Source organism: Bidens hawaiensis, unplaced genomic scaffold (assembly GCF_021521415.1).
Source record: "Bidens hawaiensis isolate Kalapana, Puna unplaced genomic scaffold, B.hawaiensis_p1.1 tig00039930_1, whole genome shotgun sequence".
NCBI classification, from domain to species: domain Eukaryota; kingdom Viridiplantae; phylum Streptophyta; class Magnoliopsida; order Asterales; family Asteraceae; genus Bidens; species Bidens hawaiensis.
In genome coordinates, this window is record NW_027497018.1 from 56428 (window position 1) to 81929 (window position 25502).

A 25502-nucleotide genomic window follows, 5' to 3' on the forward strand; every position below is an offset into this window, starting at 1 on the left:
TAGCAAAAGAAACGCAGGGAGTGATATTAAAACTTAGATCTAGAAGAGGTAAAAGGAATTACAATGAGCATTTTGCTATGTCACACCCCCATCTACAGCTTAGGCGTGTGACCCATAGTTGATACCGATTTGTAAATATATCAAAGTTATGGTTTATTAGCGGAATTTTAGCGTGGATATAATATCAACATATATATATATATATATATATATATATATATATATCAAAACACGAGATTATAAAAATACCAAGTTTACAAAAGATTTCTTGTTCGTTAAACCACCATTTACATTTATATTTATCAAAATATTTATCTGAGCATCAGATCGCCTAATGGCAACTTCGTTCCTAAGCACTTATCCTTCATTACATGTAAAACAGTTTAAAAATACGTCAGCAACACATGCCGGTGAATAAACTGACGCAAAATATTTTACTTAATTAACCCTCTAGACTTAACTTTGGTATCGGCTCATCGTGACTTAGGAATAACAAGTTAAAAACTAAATCACAATTATAAACTTAAGCTCAACTCGGAACCGCTCAGCCAACACTGCAGCGTTCGATATTACTTAATTAGTATACATGTGATTAACCTCTCTTGGACATTACTTAGGTCCGACCTGTCATGGCGGAGGCATAACCAGGTGTGGCACGATATGCCCACCGTCTAACCACATATGAAAGGATCCAGACAAACGTATACGACAACCTCAGAGCCAACGATTACTTTTGTTCATAACGTTTTAAAATTACGTAATCTCATGTAATAAATTTAATTAACTCTATTAAACTAGTTATATAAGTTTGAGGGTGTATTCACCTTGTGCTTTATCAGCTTCACTTCACTGATTTGCTTTATCTTTCTTGTTATCTCGAACCAATAGTACAAGTATAACCGTTTGTTATTACTAGATTAACGATCTAGCTTAAGACCTTTAGTCTTATTCTCATATTCTTTACCTCGATTATCTTTTATTTTCGAATCTTTAGTTTTGTTAAACTTGTTCGAACCTTTAGTTCAACCTTTTATCTTAAACACTAAGTTTCTTTTTCTTGATTTAAAGTATACTTTATTTATTTAAGAAACCTAAATAATATTTAATTATCAATATTCCTTATCAAATTCTATCTTTCTTTGCTTTATATTTTCAAGGTATCGAATATACTTCCGACTATAGTCTAAACCAATTTAACTGTTATAATATTATATTATTCGGGCAGAACCCTACCTTGAGTGGCTTAGTAATCCCCTAAAATCTCGGGTAACACTTCCGAACTCGTACGCTCATCGAGGTATTCTTGATTAACTTATTTGGCCTGCAAACCGAGGCGACGTATGATGGTTGACTGGTCTTGCACGAACTTCGAGGGGGGACGTTGGTTCACCTTCTGCTGTCACGTACTTCGAGGAAATCATCGTTTGAGGGCACAAATTACGAGGTAAGGATCGTCAGGTCAGGGCACGGTTTACGAGGTAGTGAGATAGAGTATTTTAGAAAGATGATAGAGGATGATGTGCTAAAATGAGAGGGTTGGCTGCCATATTTATAGAGTCTGTCTAGCTGACCCATCGCGGTATGCGATGGGCCTTTGAAGGCTCGATGGATCTACAGCCATTTTATTATTATTATTATACTCCATCGCGATACGCGATGGAGTTCTGGACGTCCATCGCTTATCGCGATGCCGCCCAATAGTCGTGCCTCATCACCATATAGCTTTTCCACATGGTGTGACACGCGTCACATGCTGTCAGACCGTATCGCGATGACATGTTTGTTTTGGATGATCGCGTATCGCGACACCTCCCATCCTGAGGTTTTGTGACATACTCATCGTGGTACGCGATACGCAATGGGTTGTATTTATGTTCCACCGCGTATCGCAATGGGTCAAGAAATCCGATTTTTCATTTATGGTCCATAAACTTGAATACTTGACATTTCTTGATCTCGCTTCCACTTTTCAAAAAAGTTAAAAGTGGTTCTCAAGCGGCTTGTCGGGATTTTGGTGGCGGGCCGTTGGGATTAAATGTTTAACACAACTACGTATCTTTACTTCCGTTGCCAGTAATATAACTCGTCGACTATACGAGACCCGTGCTTATTACCTACACCGTTTACCGACGTAGCCACCACTAACTAACCATTATTATCGTAGAGGATCGCCGCCACTAAGAAATCGTCATGACTACCACCAATCGCCGTTGACTGTTGCTACCAATCAACCATTCTCCGTTCATCTCACAAAATATTTTCTGAGTATTATTTAGTGGAGTAAAAACTTAAGTAATTCTTGTTTCTATTCCTTTCTCTTTAAGATCAATAAGTCTACTAATATATATACATCTTAGGATATTAAAATCAAAGAAAATTAAACATAAGGTAATATCAGTTGATGATGCGCCCCACACGTGTTTGTTTTGATGTTAATTGGTCCTTTGATGACATATGAGATTAAACGTGGCAGTGGCAGCGGCAGCGGCAGCGGCAGCATAACTTATATATCTTTTTATTCAAGAAATCTTCTCACTTAAGAAAGTTATTATCTTTTTTTTATATCTTCCTATATGAATATAACTTATCTATCTATAATCTATAATATATATAAACGAAAACCAAAAAATCTTAGGTGTCTCGATGTGGTCGCTCATTCAATTTTTTAGAGTCACCAGATTTTCTTGATTTTAAAATGGTGACTTCTCATTAATTTAACCCGGTTTTGACCCGTTTAAGATTTAAATTTCGCAGGTCATAATTCTTATCAAACCCAGATGCACTTAAACAGGTAAACGGGTCAGAATACCTCCTTAACCCATTCCCTTTCTCTGTTCTCTTTGGTACCGAACCCTTCCTCTCTCATGCATTTGACCCGAATTCACGGGTGTGAGTCTTATCAAACCCAGATATTTCTTAAACGGGTTATAACATCTCATTAAATTAAAAAATAATCTCACTAAATATTTGATATAAATTTTTTGTGAAACAATTTATCATCAAACCATAAGTGTATTATTAACTTTCATACAATAAAAAATAAAAATTCAAAAAACTCTATTTAAAAATCAAGCAAATCTAACAACTCCAAAAATGGGGGAGCGACCACATCGCGACACTTAGGATTTTTATGTTTTCGTTTATATATATTACAGATATACGCATATTTATTGTTTGTAATGAACGCATGATTTACTATTATTATTTTTATTATTATTACGACGACGACGACAATTACATCTACAATAATTCTTATATGATGTCTAATGCTCGTTTAAATATCTAACTAAAATGACAAATCTCATGTAATGCACGATCAGTGGCGGACTCAGAATTTTTTGTCAATGGGGTCCCAATTTTTTCGGTTTACAAAATTTCGGGTCGGTCATTATTCGGGTCGGGTCGAGGCGATGAACAAAATAAAACACAGAAATATGGTATCATTGGAAAACGAGTAAGTAGAAATAATTTAGATTGGAAACTAGATAGAACATAGACTTTTAATTCATTTTTATTTATACCCGAAAAACATAAACGTAAGCTATATATATGGTCTTACATATATGACCAAACATAAAAAACTAACTCTAACACAAATAAATGATTAATTATAATATGCATAAACAAGATAAATAATGAAAGAATATGCAAAATTCATGTTGTCATTATATATGTTGCATGGTGATAATGGCTATATGGGAGAAACTAACAAAAAAACATAAAATACCCTAGCTAAATAACTAATATTAACTAGGATATAAAAAAAACAACAAAGCAGAGTTTGGTGAGGCTTGAACATGCAACCTTTCAAAGAAAAAACAAGGGACTTTCCACTAGACCAGTTTAGCCTTAATAGTATGGGTTCCAAGTATTAATTTTTATGGGGTCCTTACAAAATTTAATATACAACCTCTTAGTAATTTCTAAAAAACATTGGTGTCCCGGGACCCTGATGGGTTTTATGTGAGTCTGCCCCTGTACACAGGTTCAAAAGCTAGTGATTGTTATATATAAAAAATGGCCATACTATATTTTTATATCCACTTCTTATGTTGGGTATTTTACACTTCGACCTTTAAATTTTTGTAAGTTGGCAACTTGGCACGAATTTTCGGTGGGTGTTACACATGACATTGCATCAGATCAGGAATATATAACGTAGTTACGAGATGATATTGCTGAGCATTTATTGCAAAGTGATGAACAAATAATTTTTAAAAAATGTTATTATGTTATTTCACTATTATTTAAATTTCGATGTTGGACATTTTTTATTTGAATTTCAACTTATTTATCATTTTTTGTTTTATTTTAGCAGTCTTAAAACGTTAAAAAGCAAACCGTTTTTTTCTTGTAGATTTTAAAAAAATGTTATTATGTTATTTCACTATTATTTAAATTTCGATGTTGGACATTTTTTATTTGAATTTCAACTTATTTAACATTTTTTGTTTTATTTTAGCAGTCTTAAAACGTTAAAAAGCAAACCGTTTTTTTCTTGTAGATTGCAAAAAAATGTTATTATGTTATTTCACTATTATTTAAATTTCGATGTTGGACATTTTTTATTTGAATTTCAACTTATTTAACATTTTTTGTTTTATTTTAGCAGTCTTAAAACGTTAAAAAGCAAACCGTTTTTTTCTTGTAGATTGCAGAGGTTTGGTCCAACTCTTATGCTATAGATGTCTGCAGTGTGACACGTATATCGTAGATATTTTACCTCCAAAAGAACATGCACCACTCTAGTAAAATAAAAACTTGATATTATCTTCTTGATGTTAGCGTAAATAGAGTGGCACTGCCACGTGTGACCACGTGTCAAAAGAGAAAAACTTGGAATGTCTTTTATTTAAGACGTGCTTCCCTCCATTTGTTCCTTGTATCTCCTATTAAGCACTTTTGACAATTTAAATAAAATAACAAAAATAAATACACAAAACACGCTATCTTCATGTTCAATTAACTAAAAGGAAAAAACTCGGAATATTAAACTTTACTTTACAAAGAGACAACTTATTATGGTTTACACTAGTATATATGGAGAGAAATCATTTAGAAGTAATAATTATTATTTTATACAATTTGGGTAATAAGTATCCAAAATATATGCAATAAATAGATAAATTATTATAATTAACTATGTCGAATTCACCAATTATCTCTAATTCAAGTGATTCGGTTTAAACTAGCGGAGGTCTCAAGTCTCATATGTGATAAAAAAAATAAGGGGTTTTCTCACCTCTGAAGATTATAAGATACGTATGTGGTCCGTCAGTATTACAAATAGCTGTTAAAAATTTTTAACTATGCTAAATATTTTTGTTAATTTTTGTATATGTATATGCAGTATATATCTCGTGAATAGATACTATAATAATAATATTATTAAAACAATAAGAAAACAACAATAATAAGTAAAAGCAATTATAAAAGAAAAGAATAAAGAGTAAGAAAAAGGAATGAAATATTTAAAATTTGAAATAATATCAACTTTATGTATAAGAAAACAACAATAATACGTTTTCTCATATTCGATGATTTTGGTTTGATTATTAATGTCAATATATATATCACCTGTAACCGAATAAACTTTTTATAGAGGATAAGTAGACGTAGGTGTCAGCTATTATAGGATTTACTTTACTTTACTTTGGTCTGAGAACAGAACATTGTGGGTGTGACAGCTAAAGATAGAGGTGGCATATTTTCTTTGAAAGACTGAGGTGGCAATGAGCAGCGGTGGGTCACCGTACCGGAGATTCCGGAAGGATGTGGAGTCCGGCGGTGGTGGAAGTAGCGGTGGCTATGAATATGATGTGGTTCATGATCCTTTTGACATTGCTCGTACCAAAAGTGCACCCATTGATCGCCTTAGAAGATGAAGGGTATATTGCATATTTTGATATTTTCATGGATGGAATATTATTGTCAACATCATGTTTTCTTTATGTTGTTGCAATTTCTAACATGCATTTTCTAGGAACATAACAAATTTGCCTTAGTTTTTTTTTTTTTTTTTTTAATACTTTTTTGTGTTATCTTTGTTACTATTATATGATCTGGATATTCTGTTTGCTGCTATTTGTTATTTTGTTGTATTATAATTTATTTTTATTTTTTGTGTTTTTTTTCTTTGATAAATTCTTTATCTTACGGGGTAGATGTATGGTTTGCTTAAATTTCACCCTTTTTAGACCCGACCAATTTCAATAGCTTTGCTATGAGATTTTACTGTTTTTTGTTGTTGTTGTTTGTTTGTTATTCGATAGCACAGTGTAATATCCTACCTCCGTTGGATGTTATTTGTTTTGTTTGCAAGAATTTCATAGTTTTGTCTTTGTTTGTTAAGAAAAGAATCAAATGGAAAGTGTAGCAAATATGTTGCTAGATGATTAGTTCAAAGTATATTTATTGGTTTTATTGATGGTTAAATCCAAAGATTCAAATGTAAAATGTAGCAAGTAAAAGACAACTATACCATAATGTGATCATGGTCCATCTTCATAACCGTTGTTTTTTTCTTTTAACTTGTTTTTTTTATTGATATAGCAAGCGGCATTGGTATTGAATGCTTCACGTCGATTCCGATACACATTGGATTTGAAAAAGGAACAAGAAAAGAAAGAAATTCTCGCGAAGATCAGAGCTCACGCGCAAGTCCTACGAGTAATATTATCTCATTTATATATATTCTGATACAACATGAATCCACTTATGACACATTATTCTTTTTCAGGCCGCAGATCTTTTCATAGAAGCTGGACAACAACAAGATGTTAACCCAAAAGAACCTATGTCTCCTATTCCAACTGGTGGTTATGATGTCAGTCCCGAACAACTTGCTACGATGACACGAGACCATGATTTTGCAACTTTGGAGGGGTAAGTTTGTAATTAATCTTGATTCTAGATTCTTTCCTTTGGTCATCATCCTATGACTGATATTGTTCTTTGTTTCCGTTCAATGATCTCGTGACAGGTTAAAGGGTAGGCAGCGAAGTTAAAGACGAATCCCGACAAGGGAATTCATGAAGACGAGTCGAACATCTTGGATAGGAAAAATGTGTTTGGGGCAAACACATACCCGCGGAAAAAGGGGCGGAGCTTTTGGGTACTTGATATTGTTATGGGATAAATGGATTCTTTTATTGTTTGGTTAATATTTGGTAATTTGAATAATTATGTGATTTCTGTTTGATAGCGGTTTCTGTTGGATGCTTGTCGTGATACAACTTTGATTATCTTGATGGTTGCTGCTGCTGCTTCTTTGGCTCTAGGCATAAAAACAGAAGTCAGTGAATCACAACTTGTTTATATTAAAAACAATAACCTGCTTACTTACTGGCTGACTTGGCAGTTGCCTTGAAAGCCTATTCCGATGGCGAGCAGTTAAAATGGCTCCTTCCTAAATAAGTTAAGTTATCTAAAAGTCAGTCTTTTTTTTTGTTTTCAACGATCTAGTGCTTGGTCCTTCACCTTTATGAGTAGGACTGACTCCCTTGCATAGGTCTTATGTTCAGTACTTCGTATCAGGTTCTATCTATGGGACCTTCACGATCATTTTTTGGTTCTTTCTGAAAAAAACAAACCTAAGAGGTCCGTGGCTGACCCTATGTTCAGCACATGAGTGATCTGGTCCGGTATGAAATGAACTTATAATCATAGAATCGACTTGATCATCAGATTATAGATTATAAGTTCATAACCCAAGCCCATTGCCATTTTAGGCGGAACAGATCTACTAATTCTTTGTTTTTTGGGGTGAGATAGGGTCAGAGGGCCTCACTCGGGTGTCTACGCATTATTTTATTCTTTCTTTTTATTACTAGCTTTCATTCTGATTTATCGAATAAGGAGAATCAGGGGAAAAAAGGATTATCTTATGTTCTTTATTCTTTTTCTAATTTCGTTTTTGGATGCTTGGCTGAAACCTTCTTTTCTTTATTTTGGCTCCTTTTTATTCTTTTTTGGTGGCTCTCCGGGCAACGGTGCCGAAAGAGAGCTTTCCCTTTTTTCAAAAAGAAGCCCCGCCCAACAAGGGGCCCCTCTCTGATAAGGAAGAAAACGAAAGAATATCAATTTTATGACAAATCCGGTCCGATGGCTGTTCTCCACAAAATTTTTGTGTATTTTTAATTAAATCTTGTACCGTGTTTTCAGGGGATCAAAGAAGGATGGTATGATGGGGGAAGCATAGCATTGGCGGTTATAATTGTCATAGTCGTTACAGGTACTTTGTTATATAAAACGTGATATTATCAATGTTAATTTGTGTTACGCGCGGAAACCTGATGTTTGAAAGATTGATTCCTGTTTTGTAGCTATAAGTGATTATAAACAGTCGCTTCAATTTCAAAACTTAAATGAGGAAAAACAGAACATACAACTGGAGGTCATACGAGGTGGAAGACGGGTGGACATTTCCATATTTGATATTGTTGTCGGAGATGTCATACCTCTAAAAATAGGAGACCAGGTCAGATAATATGTTTACTCATTTATTATTTGATATATTCAATATTGCATTTGTTAACAATTTAATATAAATCAGGTTCCTGCTGACGGGGTTTTAATTTCTGGTCACTCTCTTGCTATTGATGAATCAAGTATGACAGGGGAGAGTAAAATCGTGAGTTACATGGAATTTGAAATATTTTATTTTTCTTTTAATCTCTTTTGTGGGTCGGTGACTCGGTTTCATTGTTTTTTACATGGTGGAATAGGTTAACAAAGATCACAAATCGCCATTCTTAATGTCGGGATGAAAGGTGGCTGATGGCTATGGTACTATGCTGGTATGGAAGATATTAATGTTATTTTCCAAATACATTGTGCGGCTTTTAATGTGCTAAATTTTATTTACATAATTGTTTTTTAGGCAACAAGTGTTGGAATAAATACAGAATGGGGATTGCTAATGGCTAGTATCTCAGAAGATAACGGTGAAGAAACACCGTTACAGGTAAACTAGTTCTCAATACATGCTCTTTCATGGTTATATAATCGCTCCAAAGTGCTTAAAAGTGTTGACTTTGACTTTACTAGGTGAGGTTGAATGGAGTCGCTACTTTTATTGGTATAGTTGGGCTTGTGGTTGCTGTGTCTGTTCTTGTTGTCCTTCTCGCTAGGTAATAAATTTAACATGCAAAATGCAATATAATCCTATTTTGATGCTCTTATTAGCTCTAAGATGATAATTTATTAATTTTGTGTTTTTTTAGGTATTTTACTGGACACACGGAGGATACAGAAGGAAGACCTGAGTTTGTTGCTGGAAAAACTAAAGTCGGGGATGCTGTTGATGGTGCCATCAAAATTTTCACTGTTGCGGTATGTATCTTTTGCACGTATTTTTTAACAATTGTCATGGTTGACTTTTTTCAAACAAACTATATGTTTGACACCCAAAAGTCAAATTTGGGCACTTATTAAGAAAATGTGTATTACACACTAATTCTTGAACAATGTTTAGGTGACTATCGTTGTTGTTGTGGTTCCCGAAGGGCTTCCGTTAGCTGTAACCTTAACGTAAGTTAATTATCTGTTTATCTAGTCATTTGTGTTTTCTCTTTCCTTTTTATCTGATATTTAGTCGTTTTCTTTGACACGTTCAAATGTCTAAACTGTGGCCCATGTTGTGCATGTACAGGTTGGCGTACTCGATGAGAAAAATGATGGCAGACAAGGCATTGGTAAGTTTAACATCATATTTTCAAAATCTCTCGGTTGACTTATATTTTTAATTTTATTGATGTTGATTGAGCTAATGCAGGTTAGGAGGTTATCTGCTTGTGAAACAATGGGTTCTGCAACTACAATTTGTAGTGACAAAACTGGAACCTTAACATTGAATTTGGTAGGGTGTTTATGGTTCTTGTTTTTATCGCTCTTATTATCAAATGTTTTTATTTACCTATGACATGTTTTTTGCTTTCTTTAGATGACTGTGGTTGAGGCTTATGTATGTGGGAAGAAAGTAGAACCGCCAAACAACACATCAGTATTACCGTCAGGAATTGTATCTCTTATCACCGAAGGTGTAGCTCAGAATACAACTGGCAGCGTTTTTTTGCCTGAGGTAATTATAACTATTATTTTTCATTAATTTGTGTAAGTGTAATGATCTTTTAACTTATTTAGAGATTGACTATGCCATTATTGGTGTTAAATAGGGTGGCAATGATTATTAGAATAAATCATCCTCATCCTTCATTAACAATTCCCATGGGTATAAATAATACAAAGTATCCCGTATAAATGGCAATAATAATCAACTAATAATTACAAGAATAATCAACTATATATAAATATTCTATTACACCCCCGCAGTCGAAGCGGGAGGCGACCGGATGCTGAGACTGGATCTGAAGTCTTCAAACAGAATGCGCGGTAACCCTTTTGTGAAAATGTCAGCAACTTGATAACGAGACGGAACGTGGAGAATTCGAACTTGACCACGCTGGACTTGTTCACGGACAAAGTGGATGTCAAGTTCAATGTGTTTAGTGCGCTGGTGTTGAACCGGGTTACCGGAGAGATAGATTGCACTCACATTGTCACAGTAAACGATGGTGGCTTTAGACAGTGGACGATGAAGTTCCAGAAGTAGATTGCGAAGCCAACAGATTTCAGCAACTACGTTTGCAACCCCTCTATATTCAGCCTCGGCACTAGAACGAGAGATGGTAGGCTGCCTCTTGGAAGACCAGGAAATGATGTTGTCGCCTAAGTACACACAGTAACCACTTGTGGATCGACGAGTGTCTGGACAACCAGCCCAGTCGGCATCGGTGTAAGCAAGAAGTGTGGGATCACGGTGAGAAGTTAGGGTGAGGCCGTATGAGACTGTGCCTTGGACATATCGAATAATGCGCTTTAGAGCATTCCAGTGATCAGTTTTGGGCGCGTGCATATGCATGCACACTTGCTGTACAGCATAACAAATGTCGGGCCGTGTGAAGGTGAGATATTGTAGCGCCCCAGCCAAGCTCCGGTAGAGTGTTGGGTTGTCAAAGGCGGTACCCGAGGTTGCACTGAGTTTGGAGTTCGTGTCGACCGGAGTGACAGCTGGCTTACAAGACGACATGCCGGCACGTTCAATAATTTCAGTCGCATAGGTTTGTTGAGATAGAAACATGGTGTCTTGGCGTCGGGTGACCGAAATCCTGAGAAAAAAACTTAAGTCACCGAGATCCTTCATGGCGAATTCAGTGGAGAGATACTGCATAAGATGCTGGCGGAGAGAGGTAGAAGAAGCAACCAAGAGAATATCATCAACATAAAGGAGAAGATATGCAGTGTCACCATTTTGATGCAGGATGAACAAGGACGCATCGCAGCCACTTTGAGTGAATCCCAAGGTAAGAACATAGTCTGTGAACCGTTGATACCAGGCTCGAGGTGCTTGTTTTAAACCATATAAAGACTTTTTCAATCGACAAACATGATCCGGGAACTGCTTATCCCGAAAACCCATGGGCTGGTGCATGTACACAGTTTCATGGAGATGGCCGTGAAGGAAGGCATTGGTGACGTCGAGTTGATGAACCGGCCAAGATTTTGATAGAGCAATGGTTAGGACGGTGCGAATAGTAGCAGGTTTAACCACCGGACTAAAGGTTTCGTCACAATCAATACCCACCTGTTGAGATCGACCGTCACAAACTAATCGGGCTTTATACCGTTCAAGGGTACCATCAGACCTGAATTAGTGTTTAAGTAACCACATGCTTCTAATAATGTTCATATGTGGTTCACGTGGCACCAAGTCCCAAGTATCATTATTAATAAGGGCGTGAAACTCATTGGTCATGGCAGTGTGCCATTCCGGTATGGACAAGGCTAGGGATGGGTTTTTGGGTACAGGGATGATGTTTGTGGAGTGAAAGGTGAACGGTTGTTTGGGTTTAATGATGCCATCCATAGCCCGTGTACGCATTGTGCGTGTGGTGGTTGGCTGCATAGGTGGGGGGGAAGATGGGGTAGTGTGGGATGCGGGTTGAGTGGCGGGTGCCGGGGGTGGGGCAGGCGGCGCCTGGAGTAGGTGAGTATAGGTCGGGTGGAGGGTGGGGAATGGGAGGTAGTGGGTTGGGCCGACGGTGAGGGCGGGGAAGGAGATCGAACTGGTGTATGAGGGGGTGAAGAGGGTGAGGAGGTGGGGTTATGAGGAAAGGAATATGAGTCCCATAGGAACGAGGAAGGAGGATCAGTGAGAAACTGGTATGATTTTTGTGGAGAGGTTTGAATAAGGTTGGCAAAGGGAAAAGTGGATTCGTCAAAGAGGACATGGCGGGAAATAGTAATGTGATGGGTTTGTAGGTTGTAACATTTATAACCGCGGTGGGAAGGAGGATAGCCAAGAAAAACGCATGGGTAGGACCGCGGTTCGAGCTTGTTAATGGTGGTGGAGGGTTTAAGTGGGTAGCAAAGGCAACCGAATACGCGTAAGTGGTCGTATGTCGGTATTTGGGAGTAAAGCAGTTGGGTAGGTGTGCGGAAGTGATGGGTTTTAGAGGGGGTTATGTTGATGAGGTGGGTGGAAGTTTCAAGGGCATGATGCCAGAAGTTTGTGGGTAAGGAAGATTGGGCAAGTAAGGTGCGGAGGATGTTATTAATGGAGCGGATTTTGCGTTCCGCCTTGCCATTTTGTGGCGAAGTATATGGGCATGATAGACGGTAGAGGATACCATGTTTATCAAATAAGTGTTTGAATGACGTGTTAACATATTCTTTACCGTTATCACATTGAAAAGTTTTAATGGTGCGGTTGAATTGGGTGCGAACAAGGTTGGTGAAAATTTCAAATACGGTAAAAACGTGTGATTTGTTTGAGATTGGATATGTCCACAAGTAATTTGTATAATCATCTAAAAATAACACATAATAGCGGTGCCCGGCGGAGCTTATGACCGGTGAGGTCCAAACATCACTATGCACAATATCAAATGGTTGCAATGTATTATTATTAGACAAATGAAAGGGGAGTCTAGTACTTTTGCCAAACACACAAGGTTCACAAACAGCTTTATTGAAATTTGAAAAGACAATGGAATTAGAATTCTTCAAAGACTGTAGAAGAGCCGGGCCAGGGTGACCAAGGCGTTGATGCCATAGACTGGAGGACTGAGCAGCAGTGGTGGAGGTGGAGAAACAGTGGGCATCCTTGGAGAAGGTGTAGAGATCACCGCTGCTGTCGCACCGGATTATAGGTTTCCGGGTCTTGAAGTCCTTCACAAGAAAACCAAAGGGATCAAATTCCACAGAAACAGAATTATCTCTAGTGAATTGACGAACAGAGATGAGTTTTCTAATAAGGTTGGGTGCATAGAGGACACGGTTTAAGACAAATGGTGGGTAGGGTTTTGGGAAGGTTTGTGGTCCATGTCCATATACCGGAATGGAGGTGCCATTACCAACAATAATATTTTCATTCACACGATTATTAAGAATGGTACGAAAGTTACCTGAGTTAGGGTCCATGCTGATGGTTGCACCGGTGTCCATGACGCCATGCTGATAGTCCGGTGGGTTGAGAGACATGGTGTAAAGTGCCTGTTGAATGTCAGTGGGAGTATAGGTTGCTTGGTGGCCTTGGTGAGGTCGTGGGCCGAGGATCCCTTGGCTGTGGGAGGTGTTCTGTGGTGGGGGGACAGTGGGGTACGGGCATGGGGGTGGTGGAGGAGACCAAGGGAGCCAAGGTGGTGGGGAGGAGGAGGTGGGGTGGGGGGTCGGCATGGTCCAAGTGTAGGTTGTGGGTGAGGTCCAATGACCGTATGGTTGTCCACGCCCAAGGTTGGGATTGCCCCGCGACCAGGAGTATCTACCGCGACCACGGCCCCGGGTGCGTCCGCGACCGCGGGCTGAAGGTGGATTCGGGTCAGGTTGGGCGGCCGAGGGGGGGGTGAGTTGGTTTGTGGTTTTAGAGGTGGTAGTGTGTAAGGCCTGACCGGCTATGGTGGCTGCATACTGGGCTTTCTCGGCTTTTTGACTTTCGATCATACAAAGTTGGGAGCGGGCTTCATGAAAGGATGGGATGGGGTCTTTGTGTTGTAGGATGGTTGAGATGCCTTCATATGCATCGGTGAGGCCAGCAAGTAGGTGTAAGACTAGGAGTTTATTATCAAGGGGAGCACCTACGTTGGCAAGTTGATCGGCGATGGATTTGATGGCTTGACAATAAGCAGACATGTTGGGAAAACCATCAAGCCGAGTGGTTGCAAATTTCTGAAGAAGGTATGTAGCTCGAGTGTTCTTGTTGTCTTGGAAAAGGCCTTCAAGAGCCGACCAAGCATCATAGGCCGACATCTTGGGTTTGACAATAGTATTAAGAAGATCATTAGAGATAGTCCCATAGATCCATTGTTTGACAATGGCATCTAGACGAGACCATTGATCATCCAGGGACTGCTGAGTTGTATCTTTTGCAGCATCCGATGAGGAGGATGTTGCGGTTGTGATACGAGGAGAAAGGTGATCACTTACCTGATAAGCATGGCAGTGATTTTGGAAGAGCTCTGCCCACAGTCCATATTGACTGGATTCGGATTCAAGGAGGACTGGAATGGCGTGTCGGATGTTGTTGACAGTAATGGCAGGGTGGAGTTTCTCGGCCATGGTGGTTTCGGCAGATGAGACTGCGGCAGAAGGAGGGGGCGGCAGGGAAGGGGTGGGGAGATTAGGGTTAGACTCTTGATACCATATTAGAATAAATCATCCTCATCCTTCATTAACAATTCCCATGGGTATAAATAATACAAAGTATCCCGTATAAATGGCAATAATAATCAACTAATAATTACAAGAATAATCAACTATATATAAATATTCTATTAATGATGTTGAAGTTTCTGGATCACCAACAGAGAAAGCCATTCTTCAATGGGGGCTCAATGTTAGTTGCTTCTTCATATATCTTTACATCTTTTTATCATCTTCTATATATTATAATATGACACCCCATCATTTTGTCACATTTGCAGCTTGGAATGAACTTTGAAGCACTCAGATCAAAGTCTACAATTATCCATGCATTCCCATTCAACTCGGAGAAGAAACGAGGCGGAGTCGCAGTGAGACGAGTAATTTCACAGCCTTTAATATACTTCATAACCATATTTATAATTTGTTACATGATTCACTTGAAAATTTACCCTTTTTGTAATTTTATTTTCAGTCTGATTCTGAAGTTCATGTTCACTGGAAAGGAGCTGCTGAAATTGTGTTAGCTGCATGTACAAGATACATGGACAGTAACGAGCAGCTCGTTCCTCTAGATGAAGCAAAGGTATGCAAATTCAGTGTATCTTACTATTAATTGTAATGGATGGATGAGCATTAAACAATCATCTTAACTTGTGTTATGTGCAGGTAGAATATTTCAAAAAGTCGATTGAAGATATGGCTGGTCAAAGTTTGCGGTGTGTTGCTATTGCCTACCGACCATTGAAGGGGGAAACCGTGCCGACAGATGAAGAAGAATTGACAAACTGGGAATTACCTGAAGATGATCTTGTTTTGTTAGCAATAGTTGGTTTGAAGGTATGATCTTGTTTATCTAGTTATCTTATATGTCGTGTCAGATGGTGACATGGTTTGCGTTGTAGGACCCGTGTCGGCCAGGTGTCCGACAAGCAGTTGAACTGTGTGTAAAAGCCGGTGTTAAGGTAAGAATGGTGACGGGTGATAATCTTCAGACCGCAAAAGCAATTGCACTAGAATGTGGAATACTCGGGTCAAACGCAGACGCGACTGAACCAAACTTAATCGAAGGGAAATCATTCCGCGCATTGACAGATGCACAAAGGCTAGAAATAGCTGATAGGATATCGGTATGTGATTTGACAAAATTACCCTCTTAATTTTGCACGCATGACCTAAATGTTGACATGATGAAACAAATGTAGGTGATGGGGCGGTCGTCTCCTAATGATAAACTGTTACTCGTTCAAGCTTTGAGGAAGAGGGGACATGTTGTTGCAGTTACTGGAGATGGAACTAATGATGCTCCGGCTTTACACGAGGCTGATATTGGTCTTGCTATGGGGATCGCAGGAACTGAAGTGGCTAAAGAGAGTAGTGACATCATCATATTGGACGATAACTTTGCTTCGGTTGTTAAGGTAGTTAACTAAAAGTACAAAGTAAAACCAAATTGTGTATCGCGTGATCAATGTGTTTGTATGTCAAACAACAGGTTGTTCGATGGGGAAGATCGGTTTATGCAAATATACAAAAATTTATCCAGTTCCAGCTTACTGTAAACGTTGCAGCCCTCATAATTAATGTCGTGGCAGCAGTGTCCTCTGGTGATGTCCCCCTAAATGCAGTGCAGGTATCGCTCTTATTCTCTTTTATGCAAAAGTTTTGGATTCGGTTTTGTTAAAAAAATGTTTTTTACCGTGTTTTGTGTTCGTTTGTGTGTATAGCTTCTTTGGGTGAATCTTATCATGGATACGCTTGGTGCACTTGCATTAGCTACTGAACCGCCCACAGATCACCTCATGGACCGCCATCCTGTTGGTCGCAAGGAACCGCTTATAACAAATATTATGTGGAGAAATTTGCTAATACAGGTTATTGCACTTTGTTACTGACATACTGTTAAGTTTTATGTGAGATCATACGACTAACGATATATACTTGTTGAAATGAAACGACAGGCTTTTTATCAAGTGACGGTTCTCCTTGTACTAAATTTCCGAGGCAGAGAAATCCTACATTCACAGCACGACCCGAAAGAGCATGCTATCAAGGAGAAGAATACTCTCATTTTCAACGCTTTTGTCTTTGCTCAGGTGATTATTACAACTTTCTGTGGCAGTTAACTAACAGGCATTTCTTATTATAACTAATCATTGTAACTGCAGATATTTAACGAATTCAATGCACGGAAGCCAGATGAAATGAATGTTTTCAAAGGAGTTACTAAAAATCGTCTTTTTATGGGAATCGTGGCGCTCACTGTTGTTCTTCAGGTAAGATTAGATTCAGATCCCGTATCGTTTTATTCTCACATAAAACAGATGTACCAAACTCGTAATTTTGTATTCCAGGTTATCATAGTCATGTTTCTTGGAAAGTTCACCTCCACCGTAAGGCTTAACTGGAAATTGTGGATCGTATCCATTGTGATCGGGTTTCTCAGGTCAGTTTTTATTTTCAAAATCACATCATAGTATACTTTAACCTGTTATTGCCTTTACTTACCATCCACATTTGTCGTTTTTTCAATCCGTCAATAGTTGGCCTCTTGCTCTTATTGGAAAACTGATACCCGTCTCTGAGCGGCCCTTTGGCGATTACTTTACCAACCTCTTTAAGTGTTGCAGAAAATCTAGAACCAAGGTACATATTTGGGACTTAAAACGGTTAAACTAATTTTTAACTAATAACAAACCTTAACTCGTGTTTGTTGATATCACAGGAGAAAATGAGGATAATTCTAGACTATAAGGTTGGATTGGAACTTTGGAAGGGTACTTTTGTCTTTTTTATAGTGTGATCTTCTGGACATAATCAAAGGCTAACATCAACTTATGTACATCTAACTATACCTACATTTTTTGAGCTCTTTTGGGATTTGGTTGAAGAATTTGAAGATTTTATTGGAATTGTTTTATAACTTGGAATCCGTTCGCTTTTCGGTTTAGCGTATATGTTTGATGTCATTTACCATTTTGTTATTATTATTATTATTATTATTATTATTATTATTAGCATCTTTACAAGCCTAATCTGAACAAGCTGTACATGCTGGAATAGTATGTTTTATAAATATACGTGTTACCGCTCAAAAACATCATTTTATGAGATTTTGATGTAGCAAACAATGAAAGTGGTGCATGGCCTTCTCTACCATCGGAGCATATCGACCGCTGTCATATGCTGGTGATTCCAGCCCTCTCTGAACCGACTCACACAGCACAATATCTTCCATCTACAAATAATATCAAAACCGATCATATATGTAACGCGACCACAATTACTCGACACCAGAGAATCCATATGGACTTTGCATACCTGAACTTTTTCGCTTTCTTCTAAACTCTTTGCCACAAAAGCTTCATCATCTTTAAGTGGCGCGTCAAGAAAATAATCGAAAATCACTTTGCTTCGTCGCGGTCCTAAGGGTATTACTAGATTGGTGTCCATCCATGGTCCGTACCTATTAACCATGAAGTTTGGATAAATGAAAGCATATAAGGATTTAGCTCCTAGCCTATGAAAATCTTCCACGTCGCCTCCATCACATCTTTGTATACTTACTTTCTCATATACCTTGAAACAAAGGTAAAAAAATGTTAATATCATTTTTAAACTATTAACTGTATGTCAAGTGAGATAAAAAGGAAATAGTAGTATAACATACTGTAGTGGAATACGAGTCGAGTTTAAGACCTGATGCAAGATCTTTATGCACGAAAGGTACATGATACCCGCCATCTAAATAATTATCACAAAAAACTTTCCAGTTACACTCGATGATATACTCACGTCTGCAAAGATAACTTAGAGACGTATCAACCCCGTTGGTGCTTAATATTTTGGAAGTGCTACCGAGCCATTCTGTACCCACGTCACCGTCACAGCCTTGTTGAGAGAACGATTTTGTTTCTAGATTGAGAAGGATAAACGGCCCCACACCGCTACCCTCAATGGCACGAGGCCAAACTCCTTAACACTGAAGTTCTTTATCCCTGTGATTCTGGTTGCTTTTAGAAGCGATCCATTCAATCCATATGTCCATCCCTGAAAAGATTATTAATGACTTGTTCATTTATTTAAAAAACCGAGCTCGTATATGAACCAAAAATAGTTAACTTACATGGTAAGGGCATGTAAAGCAAGATCCTTTTCCACTTCCAGAGACTAGAAGCGAGGCATGGTGGCGACAAACATTATGAAACGCGCGCAACTCGCCATTCTCATCGCGACACACCACATATTCTATATTTCCTAATCTGTCACATCACATCCTATAAAGCTTAACCAATTGACATAAGTTCTCAATATAATTAAAATAAATACTAAATTTACCTTCCAGTAAAGTAACTGTTAGCCTCATGAACTTGTGCAGTGCATCCTAAACAATAATCAAAACATTAAAACATATCTTCTAGATCTTTTAATGCTGTTCAAAGTTTCCATGAGACAAATGTATGCTTTTGACTTTTGAGGTCAAACCATACAATTGATCTATCAACATGCTATGCAACTGACAGAAAATTAATTATATTATGGAGTTGACTTTGAAAATGATCCAAAGTGACCTCAAAATCAAACAGTAACATGTATAGCTGACACGAATGAATACACAACAACAGATATGATATTATGTGATTATAATTACCAACAGCCTGCCATCCTTTAAAGAAGACTTGATCGAATTCCAGAGACAAAAAACCAGGGGATGTGTACCATGAGCTAGGTGGGGTTATGGCTTCTTCAATTGGGATATTGGGCTTGAATTCTTGAACCAGTGAGCGTGCTAATTCTTTAGACGATTGGAATGAAGTGTAATGGGGTTCATGGGAGTTGCTAATTGGTAATGAATTGAGTGATCGTGCGTGTTGTAGGCATGAATTTGGATATGGGATTCTTCTAATTTTGTTGTTCAGGTAAGAGAATTGAAGATCAATGGGGTTCATCGTCATCATCATCGTTATCGCCATGATCTTTGTTTATTAGAAGAGCTTCCAATCCAATAGTAATTTGCGCCTCATTTGTTATACGCAAAATGTCATACCCCCCCCCCCCCCCCCCCCCTCTTCAATAAATCATTCTTGTCATGGCATTCACAATGGTTAGCTCGCTTAATAAAAGCTCAAACCAAACTGACTCGTTTAATTTCTAGCTCGGTCTAAGCTGAGCTGAGTTGTCTTGTTTAATTTCGAGAAAGAGCTATAACCTATGCTAGCTTGACTTGTTTACATCATTTGTTTTACATCTCATTATTTAAAAAAGATTTACCTCTAAATTAAATAGAAAAGTCTAGCAAAAATATCTAAATTACCCCCAACATCCATTTTTCCGATCACTCAAATCATTACCAATTAACAACTCCCATGAACCCACTTACACTTCATTCCAATCGTCTAAACAATTAGCTCACTCACTGGTTCAAGAATTCAAGCCCAATTGAAGAGGCCTTAACACCACCCAGTTCATGGTACACATCCCCTCATTTTCTATCTCTAGAATTCGATAATGTCTTCTTTAAAGGATGGCAGGCCGTCGGTAATTATAATCACATCCCTATCTGCTATTCTTTATTAATATTTTACAGTTTGACCTCAAAAGTCAAAAATGAATAATAATATTAATTAAATGCTCTGGTTATTGTTTAGGGTGTACTGCACAACTTCAAGAGGCTAACACTTTCTTTACTGGAAGGTAATTAAATTTATCATTTATTTTAATTACCATATTGGATTATTTTAATTAACTTATAAGGATGTGACAGATTAGGAAATATAGAATATGATGAAAATGGAGAGTTGCGCGCGTTTCATAATGTTTGTCGCCACCACGCCTCGCTTCTAGTCTCTGGAAGTGGAAAAGGGTCTTGCTTTACATGCCCTTACCATGTAAGTTAACTTCTACTATCGGTGTTTTGGTTCATATACAAGCTGGGTTTTTTATATAAATAAACAAGAATTAATAAACTTTACAGGGATGGACATATGGATTGAATGGATTGCTTTTGAAAGCAACCAGAATCACAGGGATAAAGAACTTCAATGTTTGGCCTCGTGCCATTGAGGACGGCGGCGTGGGGCCCGTTTATCCTTCTCAAACTTGAAACAGAGTCGTGTGCACAACTAGGTTGTGATGATGACGTGGGGATGGAATGGCTCGGTAGCGCTTCTGAGATATTAAGCACCAACGGGGTCGATACTTGTCTAAGTTATCTTTGCATACACGAGTATACTATCGAGTGTAACTGGAAGGTTGTTTTTTTTAGAAGTAAGTTCACATATGTCAAATACTATGATTGAGTATTTGAGTGGTGTTTTGCAGATCTTTTGTGAGAATCACATAGATGGCGGGTATCATGTACCTTTTGTGCATAAAGATCTTCCTGGTCTTGATCAGCTCGACTCTCTTTCTACGACAGTATGTTTGCTACGTTTTAATTTTCTACCTTACTCCCATTTATGCAAATGTTTCAATTGACATATGGTTGATAGTTTAAAATACTTTGATTTGAAGGTATATGAGAAAGTAAGCATATTGGGTCAGGAAGCTGTTGACAGGGTTGGATATGAATCCTTATATGCTTTCATTTATCCAAACTTCATTGTGAATAGGCAAGTTTCACCATTTAGCCTTGTTTCTACAACTTGGTCTGGTCCCTGTCGCATCATGGTCTAACCGTTTCTTATTCTAGGTACGGGCCATGGATGGACACGAATTTAGTACTTCCGTTAGGACCCGGAAGATGCAAAGTTGTTTATGATTCCTTTCTTGACGCGTCTCTTAAGGTAAGTTATTAACCGCACACTGAGTGGATCCAATTCTATATATGTGTGGTGGTGCATAACGGATAATGGATCCTTGTTGTAGGATGATGAAGCTTCTGTGGATAATAGTTTAGAATACAGTGAGAAACTTCAGGTATGCAAAGACCATATCGATTTTTGGCTGCTGTGCTATGTGAATGTGACCGCATGTCATATGACTATATTATTTATGTGATATGTAGAAGGAAGATTTCGTGGTGTGTGAATCCGTGCAGAGAGGGTTGGAATCACCGGCTTATGGCAGTGGTCGATATGCTCCGATGGTAGAGAAGGCCATGCATCATTTTCATTGTCTGCTACATCAAAATCTCATCAAATGATGTTTCGTTTGGTGCTAATAATTTATGTTTCATGATAAGTTTACTAAGTCATTATTATCGGGTCTCTCTACGTGTTAATAGGTTGTTTTAGGTACACCAAGTCATTGTACATTGTATTAGGTGTTAATGAGTTATGTAATATAATACATGATGCAAATATATAAGGCATTATATTTCAGATTGTATTGAAAGTACAAGCATTTTTGTATTCATGTTACAAAGTTTTAATTTTATTTTTTTTGTGCTTTGTAGGATATTTAGGTGGTGTTCCGGTGAGCTTTTCAAACTTGCTTATTTGATTTTTGAAAAGCATAAACACTTTTGAAAAACTCTATTTTGAAGCTTTTAGAGGGGCTTTGCCAAACACTTTTACTTTTTAAAAAGCAAATAAACAAAATTTAAAGGCTTATCCAGACACTCCCTTAGTATCCAATATAAATATATACTATTAATTCAATGTTATAGATATGAAATATTTAATAAAGTTATGAATAGTCTAATGAAATTAGAGCCTTTTTCAAATGACCATCAATAATATGTTACCTTTCGTAGAATAATTATATACTTTACGAATTAGGTTTTTGTTATTAGTAAAAGAACGATACGGTAGAGTTTCTTCATATAAATAAAATAATTTAAAATTAAAACTTTGGGCTAGCTCAAGATTTGCCCAAGATAAAAACTTTAGGTTTTGCATTTTAAGGTTTAGCAATTTTGGTTTTTAATCTTTCTTCACGTTCAATTTTGAATTTAATTACAACTCAATATGTTAATTATGTGTTGTTTTAAAATTTTAAGTAGCTTTTAGGAGGCCCTGACCCTGGCCCTGATATTCTGTTTTGGACCTTGGTTCGTCTAATCCACATCGGACCATTTGATAGAATCATATTGGACCTTTTCTTCCATGTTTTTGTGTTAGTGAGGTGTACAAAAAACCTGGTTTGGGAACGGTTTTAGACAAACCGAACCAAACCGGTTTGGGTTTAAAACCGGTTTCACCCAAACCGATCCAAACCGCTAGTTTCAGGACCGGCTCCCCTTAAGATCTACCAAACCGGTTTGTCTCAAAATGTACTAATGGATAAAATCATAATATCGTATTACCTATCAAAAGGAATGCGAGTTTTACACATTTCTTTTATTCGAGACCAGCACCAACATATATTATTATAAACAAATCTTACGTAGGTCATGTATAGGGCATACATTGGGCTCATGAGAAACAGCAGGCATCAAATATCACTGACGCGCTTTAGCCGCAATGGTTGTAGATTAGAAGAGAATCCTTCATTTAAGTGTTATTTGAAAGTAATCCATGATGGGTGGCATGCTGGGAAATTTTCACTCAAGCAACTAAAACAAATACATGAGCTATTCCTGGTCAAAGTTAACGATATTGGTTAATATGAATGGCCAATTGTCACAAGTGGTATACGAGCTAATCCTATGTTGTTCATGATGGTGCGGAAAATGTTATTAAGGGATATGAGTCCCCGGGGTGTTTGGGACACCTTAGGCGAATCACACGTCTCTCTGTGTGAGATGGTCCCGTAGTGATCGAGAAAGATGAGTTACAAAAGGGGTATTTGTAAAACCATAGACAAGTTCCACATCGATCGTGAGCAGTAAAGACACTGGGATTCCTAAGGCATGTCCAACCTCAAATTACCAATGTGTTTTGTATGTATTAACTATCAATGAGAAGAGAACTACAAATCTAAATGTATCTAGTAAGTACAATTTGAAGAATTTGGATGTACACAGCTAGAATTGCATAGAGGAGGTATCTATAATTCTATACCTTTAAAGAATGAAGGGTTATGAAGAGGTAGGTCCCAGCAGAGCCCAGTTGGACCCGCAAGACTCACCTTGAACAAGGACGTCTGCGCGGTTGGACCCGCAACACTCACCTTAAACAGGGACGTCTGTGCAGTTGGACCCGCAAGACTCCTCGAAGAGAGACGTCTGCGCAGTTGAACTCGCAAGACTCACCTTAGAGGGACGTCTGCGCAAAGACCAACTGGATCCGCAGGACCAACCATGCTCAGAGACGCGACGTCCTTACGCGCAGTACGCAAGCTGTTCCCGCAGGAAAAGCCTCCCAATGGTGACGTACTCCGCCTGTTCCCGCAGCTACGGATACTAGCCATCAGGGAAGGCTACCCGCACAGCAAGGCTACACGCACAAGGCACTAACTCTCAAATAATTCAGTAGTCACCTGAAGAGGGAATGAGCAAGCCGGGAATACTCCCGCCCAAAGCCGGGAATTCTCCCGCCCAAATGAGCCAGTCCGTACGCTACTGGAGGACCTTTTGTACTATACCTGCCAAGGTATGGACAAAAGATCTGACCAAAGCTGCGACAGCTCACTGACAACAGTACGACGAGTAGCACGCTCTAGTACTTAATGTCACTATCAGCCGTTGCCTACTCACCAACCCTTGTCGTGGCACGTGCATAGCCTGCAGTTGGTGGAAAAGGAATAGTACACAGCCGGCCATGTCACTTTCAGCCGCTGCCTACCCACCAACCACCAGCACGGCACGTGCGTAGCCACAGTTGGTAGAAAAGGAATATAATACAGCCGGCTGTACCTTCTTGGACACCTACCTTCGGCTATAAATACTCCAACACCTTGGAACGGTATCATCATCTTCTCTCTAGCTTTTTCTCTTAATATACACTTATATTCAAGAGCAATCTAGTCTGATTCTCACGCCGGAGGGTGGTCACAAGGAGGTACCCCCCCCCCCCCCCTTCTCAGTGACGAGCTCACGGTGTCTGTTTTGCAGGTCATCTGAAGAACAACCATCTTGCCGGAGCTAACCCTCGTGGGAAACATCTACTTAACCCCCAGATTATCCGTAATCTGCCCGGGGTCAATTAGTGTTTCTTCATTGGCGCCATCCGTGCATAAAAGCTATAACTTATTCTTTTTCAGTTTTTTCAAAACTTCTGGAAAGATGGTTAAGGTTACTCCGTTGCCAAGGCCGGCGAGTGACCAAGAAACCCCGGTAACCACAACCCCAGCTACTGGGGGGAACACCGGCGAGTATACAAATTTTACGAACACTACCCCGGTTACCCAAGCCGGGGCAAATGCAGTAAATTTTACGAACACTACACCGGTTACCCAAGCCGGGGCAAGTGCAGTAAACAATCATCCCCTGGGATTCATTGATACCCAGGTGGAAAGACAACGACGAGGCTCCCCCGCCAAACACTTGAACAAGTTAAAGCGTGGGCGGAAGCACGTCAGAAGGAATTCCAAGCTGAGTTGGACGAACGCTTACGTTCCATCCAACAGGCTGACGAATTTAGAAGCACTCGACAACAGCTCAACATGAGCAGTGAGTGCGAGTACTCGGACGATGATCGGGAGGAATCCGACACCGACGCAAACCCTCGCCATAGGGCGAAAGGGAAGCGTAAGGAAACGGACTTCCAACCGAGAAGGAATTTCGAAGAAACCTTCAAACCAAGGAACGCGGGGGGAAACCCACGTGACTTCTCCAAAACCTTTAGACCAACTGCTGCAAATGCGGGAACTTCCAAGTTTGCAAGGGACATTGCGGAAGCAATCGCCCCGAGAAGTGCCAAACAGATGTCCAACATCGGCACTTATGATGGTATATCCGACCCAGACGATCATTTGAA

The 25502-nt window shown here is 38.7% G+C and overlaps 3 pseudogenes across 3 annotated transcripts; 2 read left to right on the forward strand and 1 right to left on the reverse strand.

Annotated features, from left to right (window-relative positions):
• The first annotated feature begins 5616 nt into the window (after positions 1 to 5616).
• LOC143591571 (calcium-transporting ATPase 8, plasma membrane-type-like) lies at positions 5617 to 17703 on the forward strand (annotated as a pseudogene). Its single transcript, XR_013145709.1, has 29 exons — positions 5617 to 5888; positions 6553 to 6669; positions 6740 to 6889; positions 6983 to 7114; positions 7205 to 7294; positions 8164 to 8233; positions 8325 to 8479; positions 8555 to 8632; positions 8727 to 8798; positions 8882 to 8965; positions 9049 to 9131; positions 9225 to 9333; positions 9476 to 9531; positions 9653 to 9695; positions 9776 to 9859; positions 9944 to 10081; positions 12068 to 12076; positions 14837 to 14893; positions 14982 to 15080; positions 15176 to 15286; positions 15370 to 15540; positions 15606 to 15830; positions 15906 to 16121; positions 16196 to 16333; positions 16428 to 16574; positions 16662 to 16796; positions 16869 to 16976; positions 17055 to 17146; positions 17244 to 17703. The product of XR_013145709.1 is annotated as a calcium-transporting ATPase 8, plasma membrane-type-like (transcript).
• A 13-nt stretch (positions 17704 to 17716) lies between these two features.
• On the reverse strand, positions 17717 to 19673 carry LOC143591570 (choline monooxygenase, chloroplastic-like; annotated as a pseudogene). Its single transcript, XR_013145708.1, has 6 exons — positions 19352 to 19673; positions 19039 to 19084; positions 18827 to 18962; positions 18371 to 18750; positions 18022 to 18279; positions 17717 to 17938 (listed from the first exon to the last, which is right to left on the reverse strand). The product of XR_013145708.1 is annotated as a choline monooxygenase, chloroplastic-like (transcript).
• Positions 19674 to 19789: 116 nt separating this feature from the next.
• Positions 19790 to 22003, forward strand: LOC143591576 (choline monooxygenase, chloroplastic-like; annotated as a pseudogene). The gene is made up of 10 exons (XR_013145711.1): positions 19790 to 19804; positions 20109 to 20238; positions 20349 to 20394; positions 20465 to 20588; positions 20675 to 20951; positions 21022 to 21117; positions 21214 to 21311; positions 21392 to 21485; positions 21568 to 21618; positions 21707 to 22003. The product of XR_013145711.1 is annotated as a choline monooxygenase, chloroplastic-like (transcript).
• The last annotated feature ends 3499 nt before the right edge of the window (positions 22004 to 25502 follow it).